The sequence below is a fragment of the Emys orbicularis genome, chromosome 4, assembly GCF_028017835.1.
Source record: "Emys orbicularis isolate rEmyOrb1 chromosome 4, rEmyOrb1.hap1, whole genome shotgun sequence".
Classification (NCBI taxonomy): Eukaryota; Metazoa; Chordata; order Testudines; family Emydidae; genus Emys; species Emys orbicularis.
Window position 1 is genome coordinate 30,962,044 of NC_088686.1, and position 17,532 is coordinate 30,979,575.

A 17,532-nucleotide genomic window follows, 5' to 3' on the forward strand; every position below is an offset into this window, starting at 1 on the left:
ATATTTTTCCACATATAAAAAAAGAGTCATTAGAGGAGAACCAGTTGGCCATTTTTATTTGGACTTTCAGAAAAGTCCCTCAAAGAGGCTATTAATTAAACTAAGGAGTCAGGGAGTGAGAGGCACTTCCTCTGACATATCTGGTACTGGCTGCTGCTGAAGGCAGAATACTGGGCTAGATGGACCACTGATCTCATTTGGTATAATTCCTGTGTTCTCAGCACTCTTCCCATAAAATAATAATGCTTAAAGCTGTAAGGAAGATTTAGGTAGCCAGAATGTGATTACTTGTATCAGATTTGAAGTATACCCAGGACTCCACGGCTGACACCTCTATACTCTGAAAAGTGTCATGGGATTTGTTTATAATTTTACTATCTTATTATTAGCAAGCTGTAAGTTAAAGGGAAATGCCAAATACAGTCTATAACAGCATCAAAGCTAGAAAACCTGTAAGCCATTTTATCTCTTCCATAATGCACCTGTTTGATTGTGTGCTCATAACTATTTTTTCTTTTTAACAGCCTTCTTGGGGCTAATGAGTTGAATAAAACATGAAATATATGCCAGAAAGCAAGGCTTTGTGCAGGGCCAGGACTGTCGCCCTTTGGACAGGTATTAATAATGTGGGACAGGGTCCTGTGCTTGTTAACGTGCTTGAGTTTTAGTTCTGTTAGAGGGATCAGACCCAGGTCATGATACTTCGTTGTTTTAGACAGGGCTTTACTTGGAACTTCTGGACATTGGAATGACTTTTTAAACTCTCCCTTTAATTCCCTCTCCAACAGCCTGGAAGCATCATGATGATGATGTACTAGCCTCACCACAAAATCTGTTCTCCCACATTAACGTGAGGAGGATGAAAAAATGGATATTTTGCATGCCCCACACAAATGGCTGTTCCTCATGTCTGGTCCACAGTGAGGATTGTTGTTTTTTTCAGCAGCTCTGCTTTGACAGCTGCAAGCTTCTCTTGCATCTCCCGGGACAAGGAGGGTAGAGCTCAGAATTCAGCTGTTACTAAGGCCAGTTAACTTTAGGCAGGGCAGCAGCATTCCTGCGGAAGGGAATGTTGCTATTCCAGCTCCTTTCATATGCAGCTTGAGGATGCAATCTGGGCATTTGTTATCAGTGAAATCCATACTACCTAGTGACAAAATGTCAGCATCAGTGTGGGTGGTGACCAGGTAACAGTGTACACTAGGCTGCCTTTAGTGATAAGCTGGGTCCCACACTAATGATGAGGCCTGGGATATTTTAACTCCTCAAGGTTTTGAAGGCAGCAAAAGGCCTTTCTCAGGGGATGTCTACGCTGCAATCAGAGGTGTGACTAGCTAGCTCGAATAATAATACTCGTGAAGCTGCATCAGCACCAGCTATGCACTCGAGTAATTATCCAGGGTCTTGGGCAGGGTCTTACAGCCCATGCTGTCACAGCTTTACTGCATTGTTGGTTGAGCTAGCTGGGTCAGGTATGTCTACTGGCACTGCAATCACACCCCTGAGTGCAGCGCAGACACACCCTCAGCAAGGAGGCAGCTCTCAAAGCTACAACTCACAAAGAGTTGGCTCCATTCGTCCAGTAAAATTATTAGTAGTAGTAGTCGCAGTACTCTGTATTATGATACCATCTAGAGGCCAATTGAGATCTGGGCCCCATTGTGTTAAGCATTGGGTAAAGACAGGGTAAGAGAGAGTTCCTGCCCCTAACAGCTGACCCTCTAAATAAGTATTACACCTCTTAAAGAAAACTGCCCCCCACAGCCCTCTTTGTACAGTCACCAGTGCACAGAGGCGAAGCAGTTCTCGTTACAAGTGAACTGGAGATGACCAAACCCCATTGTGTGACAGAGTCTGTATTTAGCATGAAGGGTCAGATGTATTTCAGAATACAACCTGGGAATTTGTGAGCCCAGGCATGTTCCCTGAGTTGAAATGTGGCACCAGTGTTGTGCGGGCCTCACTGTCAGAGACTGTAAAGCAGGAACAGCTGTATTGTTTAAGTGCCTCCTTAAGCTCTGACAGTCAAGCTTGATTTGCCTTGATGCTGTGAAGTAGTATGGTGGATTGAATATGGGGCAAGGAGCCGGGCACTTCTGAGTTCCAATCTGGACTTTGTGGCTTGGAATAAGACTCTTCATTGCCCTGCCTCATTTTCCTTATCTGTAAAATGAGGATGATACTTGCCTACCTCCTAGGGGGAGTTGTGAGGATTAACTAATATTCGTACAGGCCTTTGAAAACACTAAGTGTGATGAGGGCTATTTTGTCTGACATACCGGGGATCTTCAGAGCTTAGTTTCTACAGCTTGCACTAGAGCTCTCTTGCTGGGACTGTAACAGACTCGTATCCTCTGTGAATCAGGCACAGCTGGGGACCTGTAACAGATGCTCACCAGTGGGCGACCTAAGCATTATTAGCAGCACGTGCTTCAGAGGGAGAGAAACAAATGCCTTTCTCCTGATGGGGAAAGTTATTGAATGAATGTGTTGCCTGCTGCAGGAGGGTGAGGCGGTTGAAGCCTGCTTTCCTGAAGCAACAGGTGTGTGTCTGACCATGGCATAGCTTAGGTAACTGCAGATTGAGACTAAATCTATAAATAATTTGTATAATATGTTAGCTGGAGAAGCATGATGAGCCAAATGTTGTTTGCTGATTTGGGGCTGCTAGCAGGAGCGTGCTGCTGTACTGAAATAACTTCAGTTTAATGTTGGTTTTCTAAGAGAAGTACGAGAAGACTGTCCTCTCAACTGATCTCAGCAATGTGTACTTTGCTGACACACTTGTTACTCCAAGGGAGAGCCTTTTCATTTCCTTTATGCAAATCAGGCTATTGAACATACTAGGATAAGCAGCAAAATTTTTTGGCAAGGAGTGAATGCAGCTCAGGAAGGGCACTTGCACTAAGACATTTAAATCTATGGCCATGTCTGCATTACAGGGACTATAGCTATATACAGTAAGAGCTTTTTGATCCGGCATGTTGGGGGAATGGGGGGTGCCGGTTAATTTAGAGAGAGGGAGTTTGGGTGGGAGAGATGCAGGGCTGGGAGTTGGGGTGACGGGGGGGGGGGGGGACTGGGCTGGGTTCTGGGAAGGAGTTTGGGTGTGGGAGGAGGCTTGGGGCAGGGGCTTGGGGCATAGGAGGGGTATCTGGGTGCCGGATCCAGGGCGCGTTAACCTCAGGTGGCTCCCCGCAAGCGGCGACCTATCCTGCTTGCTCCTAGGTGGAGGTGCTAGGAGTTTCCTTAATTCTGTGACATGTCCTATGGTGTCATCAGTGTTTTGCATGCATGTAAAAAAATTGTCTCTTAAAGGTTTCCTTTTTGGCAAGCAATATTCCTCAGTTTAGTCAGTATTTTACTTAACTTCATGCTTTCACCTTCTTCAAACTTAAAGTTGTTATAAATATCCAGTGCTTCCTCCCCAACAACATGCAAAAAGATTGCTGATTTCACTTTGTCATTTTTCTCCTTTACCTCTCTGGCTGCTAAATACAATTCAAATCCCTGTCAGAATTTTTTTCCAGTTCTCTGCAACATTACCTAACAATTGCAGACTGGATGGAGGTTACAACACATCCCTTTTTGGCTTTCCCCCCCTTTCTTAAGTTAGTCAAGCTACTATTGTGCTCACCAAATACATGCAGAAGTCTCAGTGCCTGGTACTCCACATGCCTCCCTTTGTCTCTGCTTTCAGTTGCAAACACAGGAGTTAACTTCAAAATGAAAGCAATTTCCTTCTCATGCAGCACTTCTGACACCATGTCACGATCTTGGAGTTCATTAAACAACAAACCAAATAAATGAGAAAGGAATAAAACAAACTGGAGAGTTGCTGTGGTGAACTGCTGCACACAGCCATGTGGTGTTCCCAACCCCGCCTCCAGGGCACATCTCCTAATTCTATATTCATAATACTGTCCCTTATGAGGGAGCGTCTCTAAAGTATAATCTTCTACAAACCTATCTTTACGGACATCTCCAGCATGGGGATGGGGTAATCACTTAGTAACTCAAGGGATCTCATCCGCAGAACTGGTCAGAATTTTTCAAATTTTCAATATTTTGATGAAATTTTAAATTAAAAAAAAAAAACAGGAAAACATTCAATGGAATTTTCTTGTTAAAAGCTGGTTCCTATTTTTCAACCATCTCTAAAGCTGGTTGAAAATCAGGGCCGGCTCTAGGCACCAGCAAAACAATCTGGTGCTTGGGGCGGCACATTTTTAGGGGCGGCATGGCCGGCGCCAGAATGCCGCCCCTAAAAATGTGCCCCGGCCGCCCTAGCTCACCTCCGCTGCTGCTGGCGCGCGAAACAGCTGTTTCGTGCGCCGCGGCCACTCGGAGTCTCCCCCTCCCTCCCAGGCTCTCAAACCTGGGAGGGAGGGGGAGATCCCCAGCGGCCGCGGCGCGCAAAACAGCTGTTTTCGTGCGCTGCTGCTCCCCCTCCCTCAGAGCCTGGGAGGGAGGGGGAGAAGCGACGCCCGCGCCACGGCCACTCGGAGTCTCCCCGTCCCTCCCAGGCTCTCAAACCTGGGAGGGAGGGGGAGATCCCGAGCGGCCGTTTCGCGCGCCGCTGCTCCCCCTCCCTCCCAGACTTGAGAGCCTGGGAGGGAGGGGGAGAAGCGGCGCCCGCGCCGCGGCCACTCGGAGTCTCCCCCTCCCTCCCAGGCTCTCAAACCTGGGAGGGAGGGGGAGACGCTGAGTGGCCGCGGCGCGGGCGCCGCTTCTCCCCCTCCCTCTTAGGCTTGAGAGCCTGGGGGGAGGAGGCAGGGCTGGGGATTTGGGGAAGGGGTGGAGTTGAGGCGGGGCGGGGGGGGTAATTCAAAAACGGGGGGGGGGCGGCCAAAATTGTTTTTGCTTTGGGCGGCAAAAATGCTAGAGCCGGCCCTGTTGAAAATATTTCACAATTTTGAAATTTCAATTTTTGGAAGAAAAAAAAAAGGGGGTGGGGTGAAAAATCAGTTCCCTTCTCCCATATTTACACCCCACCCAGCTATATTTCCATACTTCCAGTTCCTGCTGACCTAATGGAATGAGGGGAAAAGGTGAATCATCATTTTGGCATTTACTCATAAATGGGGGGGGGGGGGGATACCAAAGGGAAAAAAGGAAAGGGAGCCATTGACCAAAGAGCTATACTATAGGCTGACACTGAAGGTATCTTAACCTGCCACTGAAATCTAGCCACTGTCAAAAGGTATTTGTGATGCCTATTTGTTCTGAACTCAAACATCAGAACTTCAGATTACTGTAAAACTGTTACATCCACAGACACACAAGGAGGCAGACAATGGGCTCTTTTTGGTAAGAAGAGCTTGAGTCACCTGTGAACCCGTCTGGGGCTTGTTGACACCAGAAAGTTATACCATTTTTCCTACAGTAGAAACCCCTGTTTTACAAACTAATTGGGGATTGAGGAATTAATGAAACTGAAAAGTTCATAAAATTGAACATCTTAAAATTACAGTAGGTACAGTGCGTAAATTGTAGTACGGTGCAATACAGGACTTTCTTCTTATCCTTCAAACCACTGCCCTGAAGGCATCAGAATGTGATGTTGACTTATTCTTCGACCTCAGCCTTGGTTTTAAAAAGAGGATTATTGGGAACTGCAGTCCAGAGTCAAATAGGTGTATGCTGTGTAGGGTTACCATATTAAACAAATAAAAAAAGAGGACCCTCCACGGGGCCCTGGCCCCGCCCATTTCCCATCCCCAGCCCCGCCCCAACTCCGCCCCTTCCCCGCCCTAACTCCGCCCCCTCCTCCCTCCCACTCCCAGCCACGCGAAAAGGGCTGCCCGAGCGCTACCGGCTTCACGGTTTGCCGGGCAGCCCCCAGACCCTGCGCCCCCGGCCGGCGCTTCCCCAGCGCAGCTGGAGCCCGGGAGGGGAAGCGCCCAGCCGGGGGCGCAGGGTCTGGAGGCTGCTCGGCAAACCGTGAAGCCGGTAGCGCTCGGGCTTCGGGCAGCCCCCTTGCCTCCGGACCCTGCGCCCCCAGCCGGGCACTTCCCCTCCCGGGCTCCGGCGGCGCAGGGTCCGGAGGCATGGGGGCTGCCCGAAGCCCGTAGCTCTCGGCTCTTAAACAGAGCCGAAGAGTCAGGGGAGGAGCAGAGCCGCCGCGGCCGGAGGCTCTGCTCCTCCCCTGACTCTTCGGCTCTGTTTAAGAGCCGAGCTGCCCGAGCGCTACCGGCTTCGGGCAGCCCCCATGCCTCCGGACCCTGCGCCGCCGGAGCCCGGGAGGGGAAGTGCCCGGCCGGCAGCTGGGGTCCGGAGGCAAGGGGGCTGCCTGAAGCCCATAGCGCTCGGGCAGCTCGGCTCTTAAACAGAGCCGAAGAGTCAGGGGAGGAGCAGAGCAGCCGCGGGAGGGGAAGTGCCTGGCCGGCATTTTCCCGGACATGTTCGGCTTTTTGGCAATTCCCCCCGGACGGGGGTTTGATTGCTGAAAAGCCGGACATGTCCGGGAAAAACCGGACGTATGGTAACCCTAATGCTGTGTGTACAGGATCAGAATTGCATGTTTAACACCTATATAATATGCCTGGAATGATACTGACAGAACTTCTCTCAGCATATGCATCCTTGATTTATCCAGGGACTTAGTTTAGAAGAGAAGCTTTTGATAATTTTGCTTGTTGATCTTTAACCGTAACCATTATGTTTGTTCTTTTTCTTTTGGGTTTTATCAAAGAATGTTAAAATAACGTGTGTCTCAACCTTTATCTGTCTTGGGGTTTTTTTTAACTTTTTTTTTTAATTTTTTTTTGTATTTTCACTCTGTAGAATAAGTAACTAAATAATATAAAGACATTAACATGTAGAAAACCTAACAAGTAGTAGAAGGTAAATTAAAAAGCCTGCTCAGAATTTCACAGCGAAACAGCTCCGTTGAAATCAGCGTGTCTGGTCTTGTGCTGTTGTTTTTTGGTCTCTTTTCTCTCAACCTCCCTTTTGGGTCTTGTGCAATTTTTGTTTTTCATTTCAGTTTGTCCAAGGGCACTATTTTTTAATAGCTTTCCAAGCTTAGTGAGCCCTTATGGGAAAGTGATTATTTTTTCAGTTGGTAACAGTAAATCCATGTGTGTTGAGTTTGTATAGAGGATTCAAGGAAGCTTACCCAGGTTGAAGTATAAGTAGCCTTTTCTTCATCTTAGAAAATCACTGGTCTTTTCAGAAGATTGTTGTTGAGGTACTTCTGTTTTTTGGTTTAGTATTATGGATTTTTTATTTTTTTTTACTGCATATACCCATAGTGTAACATCTAAAGGATATTGATCCAGGTCTTACTGGCTTCAGGGCACATAGTATTAAAACTATATTGGGCCAGGCTGATTAGAGCTCTCTCCAGTAGAGCGAGTGTGTCTTATTCAGGAAAGGGAGGGGAATAAAGGGATTTTAAAAATGTTACCAGAAAGCAGTAAACCTATAGCAAAATCTTACTGGACTGGAACTTGGAAACCATGAGTCTCTCCACAGCCTCATCACTATTTTTTTGTGGGGACGCTTGAGCAAGTCACTTCCCCAATCTGTGCATCTGTTTTCTCTGCCACTCTTTGTCGGTCCTGTCTATTTAGATGGGCTCTTTGAGGCAGGAACTGCCTCTTGCTATCAGTATGTACATTGCTTAAGAAAATGGGCACCTGATCTCAGTTAGAGACTATAAGTGCTACTATAATACAAATAGTTATAATAGTGTAAAGTCAAGGGAAGACAGTCAACCTACAGAAAAATCCAGGTAGCAGATTAATCATGGTCATACACAGAAAAATGCATTGTTTTTAAAAACATGTAGCTAATGAAAACAGGGACATTCTGAGTTAGGACAGCTATTTCTTCACATGTGCAGCTTTAGCCCTTCATATTGAATCCTGAGGTATCTGACAGTAAAAATAACTGCTCTTGCACTGCTTTGCATTTTCAAACGGTTATATAAACCTTACCATAGGTAATACCTATTTAACAAGTGCTTATAGAAACTACTAGCCCCAGAGAGGTTAAATGATTTGCCCAGGGTCACACAAAGTTGGGCAGCAGAGCACAGAGTAGAATGCAAGAGTTCCTGGCTCTTTCCTGTTTTCACTGCACTCGGATCATGTGGCCTTTCTAACATCACCTTCCACACTGGTTTGAGATCTCTGTAATATTTAGGCAAATCAGAAGAATGCTGAGGAGAGTCTCACTTAATTCCTGGACAAACAATGAAATGCTGAGAATAGATGTCATACTCTGAAATCTGGAGGTGTGAAAAAGGTTTAAGCTTAAATGTCATCATTGGTTTGTGTCATAATATTAACACTGCATAAACTTGTAAACCTTTTGGTTTATGGTGTTAAAAAATCCTTTTGTAGAAGTGCTTGAGGGCTGACATCTGAGAAATTAATGACTGTAGTAGGGTCTGTGGTGTAAAAGCACTGATTATTGTGCCAATATAGGGTGAATTGCTTAATTGGGGGGTAGGAAAGGTATTTAGAACGCATGTTGGCATGTGAGGCAGAATTCCTATGGTATTGTACTGTCATTGGGACTTCCCAAAGCTTAGGTACTGTAACTATTTAAAAAGAAATCCTCCCCAGACCAGCAAAGATTTGACCACAGAATGGACTTACTAAATTCTACATTTAAAAAAAAAAAAAATCAGAACTGAGTAGGGTGTTTTCTGGAAGTTGCACGAGTGTAAATTGTATTTAACTGTATCCCAGATTGATCTCATTCCTACAACATTAAATATAACTTGTAAACATCAGTGAAGCAATATATGTAAAAGGCTGATGCAATCACATTTTTATTAAACAAACGAAACTGAAATCAGCAAGATATGTATATAGCAAAAGTGTATCTCGGAATCTCTTACTAAGGCCCTTGTCCTGTTCTCTCCTTAGTCTAATTTAGGACCCTAGCCTGCAAGATGCCAAGCATCCTCGTTCAAGGAAATGAGCAACCCCAACTCCCACTGATTTGAGCGAGAGCTGTAGGCTCTCAGCACCTTACAGGACATCCTCAGCCTTTAGGCCCTGATCCAACAACTTCCTGTGCACAAGTGGCTCTCTCCATGTGCAGCTGCAAGTTCAGTTCCTGAGATCATAAACTCCTTGTGTCAGGGACCTGTGTGGTTTTTATTTTTGTGAAGTGCCTTGTACAGCTATAACGCTATAGCGCTAACTATGATGCCCGGCTTCTGCTATTGAGTGGGGTTCCATCCCCAGCAGTAGGACATGTGGCCAAGGTTTGAGGCTTCCTAAGCCACATTCAGACCTACAATTAGGGTGACCAGACAGCAAATGTGAAAAATTGGGACGGGGGTGGGGGTGGGGGGTAATAGGAGCCTATATAAGAAAAAATACCCAAAATCAGGACTGTCCTTATAAAATTGGGACATCTGGTCACCCTACCTACAATACATGTTTCCAGGGGAGAGAGCAATTGCACGCACAATAGTTTGGTTGGGATAGTCAAAGGGTGCTAATGGAATTTGGACTGTGAGAACTGGGCGCTTAACTCTCTTAGGCTAGGTCTACACTACAGCGGGGGTCCGACCTAAGATACGCAACTTCAGCTACGTGAATACCGTAGCTGAAGTTGCGTATTTTAGGTCGGCTTACCTGGCTGTGAGGACGGGGGAAAGTCGACCGCTGCCGCCGACTCCGCTGCCGCCTCTTGCCGTGGTGGATTTCCGGAGTCGACGGCAGAGCGATCAGGGATCGATTTTATCGCGTCTTCACTAGACGCGGTAAGTCGATCCCCGATAGACCGATTGCTACCCGCCGGATCGGCGGGTAGTGAAGACAAGCCCTTAGTCTCTTTTTATAATGCCAGCCTGTATTCTAACTTGAACTCTTACAAAGCCTTAATCACGGTAGGGGGCTGACCGGTCCTGCGTGAGCAACAAAATGTACGGATCTCTAAAGGCGGGAGGATTATGGGCTCCGATTTGAATACAGCCCTTTATCCTTGTGGGGTTCTGATGCTCAATCGGAGTCATGAGTCAGGTAAGAACTGTGCAGTATGCATGCTTAGATAAGCCAGTCACTGCCTTGAGCTGTCATTACAGTACTAGGAGTGTGTCATGAGAAACAAATGAAAGCATTCTCTATTTTACCTGTAGCTATTCTCATCCAGTTGATTAAATTCAAAGCAACATTTGTGGGCTGTATCCGAGAGTTCACTGCCTTTTGATGCGGAATGATGTTGTTGAAGAATGGTGACCTTTTGTTCCTCTCCTGTATCTCCTGTATCTCCCCCCCCCCCTCCTTCCTAGGTTGGTATCTTATGGAAGTTAGGTTGAGAAGAGGGTTTTTGGCTCTTTTTTGTACTTATTATCTTCCCCACCCGTCCCATCCCCCCATAAAAGGGAGGGGGAAGGAAAGAGGACAGGGAAGTGTCTGGAAATGCTGAATTAAATGGCATAGGAAAACAAGGCTGCTGATCCAGTTTGCATTAATAGTTATGTTAATAGGATGTTAATCCTAGAAATTATCATTAAAGAGACACTGGCAAGTAAGCTTAAAGACTTAAAGTTTTTGCATTTGTGAAGTTTTATAAAACCCAATTATAATACAAATATTTTGATGAAACTTTTTAACAAAATTAATTGATCACATGGAGGTGGGGGGATGGGTATTTACATCTGAATATCCTCCTACAGTATTGTGAATCCATGACCAAAGTATTTGATCTATGAGAATAAAAAAGTGGAAATGATAGGAATAAAGTGAAAATGACTCATCTAGTTTCATTGTCCAAACCTACTGAAGTGCGAAAAGTAAACAAAAAGCAAAAACTGAAAAGTAAAGTAGATACTTAAAAATATTTTTTTTAAGTCTCAGATGTTTCTCCCACAGGTAATGAGCCTTTCTTTTGACTGTATCTTAGCAATAATGAAACAGATTGTTAAACATTAACAGAAGTTACTTGTTCAGTTATCACTTGGCACATACATTTTCAAGAGAACCTGGGCTGCCCTGCACCTAATTATGATCTATATATGTTATGACAAAGTTCCTCTTCTGCCTTGGTGGGTCCTGCGCTTATTGGCGGATTTGCTCGCCTCAGAGATTCACGGCGGCCCTCAGTTTGGCCACTTTTGCTTGTGACTCAAACCTGCCGTTCACTCAGCTAACCTCATCACTGGCCAGCATGGGGAAAAGGAAGGAGCACAATCCCCACAGTCTCTGCTGACCCACCTAGTGGGTCAGGGGACAGGCCAGGAACTTTCTCCTCTGGTGGGACCCACAGTCCAGGTCAACTCCTCTTATATCCAATCAGGGGAAGGGGGGGAACCCGGGCTCACCCTCTACTCCAGGTTCCAGCCCAGGGCCCTGTGGATCACAGCTGTCTACAGTGTGTCTTGTAACAGTTGTGTGACAGCTACAACGCTCTGAGCTACTTTCCCATGGCCTTTTCCCAACACCTTCGTTATCCTCACCACAGGACCTTCCTCCTGATGCCAGATAGCGTTTGTACTCCTCAGTCCTCCAGCAGCAGCAGCACACCCTCTCAACTCCTTGCGTGCCCCTCCCTGACTGAAGTGAGGTCCTTTTTAAACCAGGTGCCCTGATTAGCCTGCCTGTCTTAATTGGTTCCAGCAAGTTCCTGATTGTTCTGGAACCGCCCCTGTTACCTTACCCAGGGAAAAGGGACCTGCTTAATCTGGGGCTAATATATCTGCCTTCTATCACTCTCCTGTAGCCATTGGATAGTATCTCCTAGGTTTTTGAATGTCCATTGGGAAATCAGAAGGTTTGGTGGATTCTTACATGTGCACTTTTGACCTGTTTCAGAAGTTACAAGTTCAGTCTATGGTGAGTTTGAATTTCTGGCAACAACTGAAGTTGCCATTGAGCCAGGAAAGAACAATGACATTTGGTTGTCTAAAGTTACCTCTCTCTGAGTGATGGCAGTGAACCTCTTTCTCTAAAGGTTAATGAGGGACTTCCTGCGTGACTCTCTAGGTTTAGTGAATACCGTATCCCGTGGTGTTAGCTCTTTCACCTCTCAATCCCCACTTACAGTTAGACCCTCAGCTGGTGTAAATTAAGGTAGCTCTCTTTATACTATCTTAAAATCTGAGACCTAGTCTTCTGTGCGAGCATGAGCTATACTGAGAGTTTGGGTCTGGTCCCACCACCTGATCTCTATAGGCTGTCGGTCATTAAATTGTATTTTTTAACATATCTTTCAAGATTTTTTTTGTTGTTGTTGCTTTGCCACAAGCCATTTAAGCAACTGTGGTTAAAAATGTTTTCCGATTTCCTATTGCTCCTTCTTAGCCAGATCAATTTGAAGAGCAGTTAGAGTACGATTTCAAATCCTGACGTGCCTGAACAGTAGCTGAAAACTGAAGCAATCTTTTCCTCCCCCTGATCGATCAAGACTGACAAACTTGAAGCCTCTTGTTAGTGCTAGAGAATTAAGATCCTGAAATCCTCCCACTGAACAGTTGGGTTCAAGCAAATCTCTGTGTGTGCAGAGTGTGAGACCACTTTACAGCTAAGTGTTGCCTTGGGATCTTTCTTCCACCCTGGCCCGTGCATCTTTCCCTGATTTTTCAGTGTTAATTTGAGGGGCCTGTGTGACAGCACTGGTATTTGCTGACTGATGACAGAAGAGAGGCTGTGTAAATTCAGTGCAGATAGTAATTCAAACACTTGAAAACTTATCGGTGTTCAACCAGGAATGCATTTGTTCAGTGAAATGTTCCTTCCACACACACCACATACCCCCCCACATACACAATTCACTGCTTTTTCCACCTCATCAGCTAATCTTTGGAAGTTCATGTTGGCTTTCAAGTTTGATCAGATCGGAACAAGCAGTCTCTCGGAAGAGGGGATCAGGAGGAGATTAGCGCGGTTGGAAACTTGATGTCTAAATTTTCAGTACTGTGATTTGGCTTTTATCTTTAGAATGACTCTCAACAGGAGTAAATTGGCTAAACTAAGTATGCTGTGGTTTTAAAAAATAACCCAGGGAGACACTTTTATGCAGTTCAAGATATGCATTTCCTAAAACAAAAAGTAGCTTGAATGCTGGATAATATCATATTGGCTTCAGACTTTTGCATAATGTAACAAACTTGTTCCTGTAGGAAAACTGTTTGTTGAGAGAGTAAAATCCTACATCTGGTAAAGTCAAATTTCCGGGGTTGGGTGAGGATGGATGGGAGGAGAAATATGGGGGGATGCTAGTATATAGTCTGTTTTTTTTTCCAATCTAGATTCTGTGATCTTTTAAGCTTTCATTTTTTTAAATATGTGAAATTTTTAGTAGAGCAAGAGGCTAAACACTTGGCTAGCTGATATGATCACAGAGCTGCCAGTCCATTTCCAAAACAGGGTGGGTTGGTTTTCAAAATTGTAAGTTTTCTGATGTATTTATCAAATCATAAAATCTCTAGCTGATGTCTCTAGTATGACTCTGGCTGATGGCTGGATAAGATAATGTTGTGAATAGTTCCATTTTCTGTCATTTAGCTTCCTATAATCTTCTCCCCCAGTGTGGACGCTTCTAGCGCAGAATAGCAATGCCGTTTAATGCAAGGCTTTCCTGTTTGGAAAATTCCCTATTTTCCAAGTCCTTGCCATCATCCAGCAAATGAATTTTTAAAATAAGTCTCTGGTAAATAAAAGTAATATTCAAGTATTTGTAGACAGAAGATTTCAGTTTTATTCCACTGTCAATCTGGCACCTTTCGCTAGCATTGTGTGTTAGATAAGATTGGAAGAATAACTCATTCCAGACTGTGATTTTTTTTTTCTGGAAGAAGGCAGCTCTCGTTGCCTGGACTCAGAACCATGGCAGCATCTGGGTTTACAGCTCCTGCTCTAACTGAAAGAGCAGGATTCAGACCAGGCTTCATACCAGAAGCTATTTGAGTGCATCAGGTTTTTTTTTTTCTCCTGAGCTACCTCCACTATTTTAGAGCCACCAGCTACAAAACAAAAGAAGTTTGATTTAAAGCAGGTTAGAACATGAACCTTTGGAGCCAAGTTTTCAAGTGACCTTGAAATTTGTGCACATAAGATCTACTTTCATATGAACCTCCAGGCACTTGTATGTGCCAGTCAGATGAGACTTAACACAGACGAAGGCAAGTTTCATCTATGTTAACAGGTGCATGTATAATCTGGCAAGGGCAAAATTAGAGGCCACGTCTGGAAATGTGTTCTTGAGTAGGAGTTGCAATGAGGATTGATGACAGAACGTTAACATAAATTATAGCATCAGAGGAAGCACTTTCTAATTTTAAATGAGGCAAGTAATTTTTTTTTCTTTTTAAGCAGCCTGCTTCCCAGCAGGAATCACAGGAATCACACTGCACTGTCTCTCCTTGCAGTGAATGTCTGCAAGGAATGGTTTTTAACTAGTTTCTGGCCATTTTGTTGGCCTTTTGTATTTCCAGTAACTTGATGCTAGTTATAAATTTGTGCTTTCTTCTATGAGAAATATGTATAAGGATGCTATCCACTAGTTTTTGCTTAAAATGTGACCTGCCTTTACGAGTGAAATAATTATTTTTTGCACTACTTTATCATCTTCCATCTGAGCATTTTGGAGCATTTCAGATGGTAATCATTTTAGTTTTACAACCTCACTGCAAGGTAGATAATACTCTCATTTTACAGGTGAGGAAACTGAGGCACAGAGTGTAATCAGCTTGTCCACCGTCACGTGGGAAGCTTAAAGAAGAGCTGTGACTTTGTTTCGAATCTTGTAATTACAAGGCCATCCTGTTGACCTTGTAAAGTATTAATTACTGCAGGAATCCCGATAGATCTTACAGACCCTGCATAATTCTCTGCAGGGTTGGAGCACTGAACTCCTGGGAGCAGTCACATTCTACACCAGGGGTAGGCAACCTATGGCACGTGTGCCGAAGGCTGCACGCGAGCTGATTTTCAGTGGCACTCACACTGCCCAGGTCCTGGCCACCGGTCCGGGGGGCTCTGCATTTTAATTTAATTTTAAATGAAGCTTCTTAAACATTTTAAAAACCTTATTTACTTTACATACAACAATAGTTTAGTCATATATTATAGACTTATAGAAAGAGACCTTCTAAAAATGTTAAAATGTATGACTGGCACGCGAAACCTTAAATTAGAGTGAATAAATGAAGACTTGGCACACCACTTCTGAAAGGTTGCCGACCCCTGTTCTACACAATGCTCTACTGACCAGTCACTTTCCACAGTAGGCAGAGATTTTGATTTAAAAAATATTTGAGTTGGAGTATTTACACACAGTGGGATGGAACCCAAAACTTCCCATCAGTGTGGCATATACTAAGTATAAGTATGCACACGTGTGTCCTACGTTTAGTGTGAACTTAGTAGTTACTTTGCAGTTTTAAGGAAAGCTAGTAACTGACAAAGAAATCCAAATGGTAGGGCTGATTTCTTGTTTTGTTTTTGGAATATTTGTCTAAATTCACCCCCTTCTCTCCTCCCCCCCCCCCCCCTTCTGCAGTGGATTTTCAATGTTACCTTTCAAGTAAACTGTATTAAGCTAGGTATTAAAATCTAAAGCAATTAAGGATTTTCCAGTTTTGCATGATTATCGTAAAGCAATATACATGACTTTTTTTTTTTAAGTGATGCCTTCAGGTTACATCTTATGAATGCTGCTTGCAAATTAATTAAGAAAATGAAATGATCATCAAGGAGGATTTGTAGCTTTCTTTATAAAGGACTCCAAACTCTCCAGAAGAGCAATATTCAGAGAGAAGCTGTGGTAAAGTTTCTGGATTTTATTCACAAGACTTGCATAAGTCATTGTTCTTAAATATCACTGGCTGTAGTTTAACCTGGAGATCCAGACAGCTTTATGTAATACAAAGTAGGAAGTTTGGATAGTTGCGGCAGAATTTGATGCTTTTGAAAACAGATACAAAGATTAAAAGTAAAAAATCACAATAGCTTTCTCATCCAGCCAAGTGAGTTGTTGTGAAATGAGCACGGTATTAAATATAATGTTGTGACTTCTAACAAACAAAAATATCTATGTCCATTCTAATTTCCTCATCTTTGTCCATGCTTGTGTTATCTCAAGTTGGTTTCTGGAAAAATATCTCATTAGAGGTGGGTTTTAAGGATTCTGGCGCATTGTGTTCTGTGTAATAAACAGGAAGAGGAGCTAGCAAGGGAGAGTTATTTTGTTCAGACCTAGATCCCTAACAGTGTTGCTGGTGAACAAAAGATAACTGCACAGTTAGTGGATACAGGTTTGAAAAGTTTTATTTTTCATAGTGCTCTGTGTGAATGTTCATCCACACAATAAGTAGCTTTTCATACAGAAAACAAATCTCTGATCCTGGTCTTAAACAGAAGTACAAAGCACACGCAGGAGGAATTTGCTTTATGCAGGAAGAGTTTTAGGTATATTATTGAAAACTACATATGTATATTGGCCAGCTGACACAGATATTTGCAAAGGATTCCTGTAGGCTTATGAACAGGTGTTGGGAACAGGATGTTCTTATTTCAATAACAAACTAATTGTCCTTTGGCAGAAAAGTCCTACTATGTATATATGTATGTATATTCAGAATATGTGATCAGTTCCTCATCAGCTGTCCTAAACGCGCTTACAACCTTCACTTGTCATCAATATGGCTTAACTTTGTTACCAGCCTAACACCCTCCCCTTTTTTTTATTTAAGATATTTGTCAGTCTCCACAGCTGGAGACCATGTTAGAGTCCGCCTTCTCCAGATGCCTGCAGAAGATTCTCAGTGCCCTTGGCTCATTCTCTTCAGAGCTACCTTTTATAGCAATGGGGCAGGCTTCTTCCCCAAATGTTTCCACCTTTAACTTTCATTTGCATTTAGATTCAATCCAAGAATCCTAAGAGATTCAGCCCCCTGGTTTCCAGTAACATAGCTACAATAATTTCTGCTGATAAAGGAATCACCACTATATATTAATTTTATCTATTTCCGCAGATGATTTATGATCTAAATCACTGAGGGGGAGGTGTGAAAGGGTCATAATCATCCTTTTCCCTTTTTATACATTTGCAGGTAGCATCTGGGCTGATGAGGAAGGAAAACACTAATTTATAGTGTGGAAGAGGGTTTTTTCCAGTTCTTTTTGGTGGAATCAGATGGTTAATACTTTACCTCTTGATTAGTGTGGTGGAATGTCATGTCTGTCTCTTTTTAGCCCCAGACAGACTGTAGTAAGGAAATTAGAGAGTTATCTCTAGAGGGTAAATTTCTTTTGTTACCATTCCACCAAAGTCTTGTTATATCTGTGTTAAGCTCTCCATTCTGAGGGTCATCTCTTTGATCTCTCTGTTAGATGCAACAGGACCATGTGATTCAAAGGCAGAGCCCACAAAACTCCATCACATCCTCTCTAGTGATTCCATGGAACTTCTGTTCCTAGGCAGCACTGTGACATACCTGGGGTACAATCTAGACTGATGAACAGCTATGTCACCTCACCCCTCTTACTTGGGGTGCCCTTCTCACTACTTTGCTGCTGTAGCTACCACTCCTGGTCTGCTCACACACAACCTGCCGCATGTAAA

At 43.9% G+C, this 17,532-nt stretch overlaps 1 protein-coding gene across 7 annotated transcripts in view; it reads left to right on the plus strand.

Moving 5' to 3' along the window:
- The window catches only part of ITPK1 (inositol-tetrakisphosphate 1-kinase), a 228,884-nt gene that overhangs the window by 145,679 nt on the left and 65,673 nt on the right, over window positions 1–17,532 (plus strand). The window lies entirely within an intron of this gene.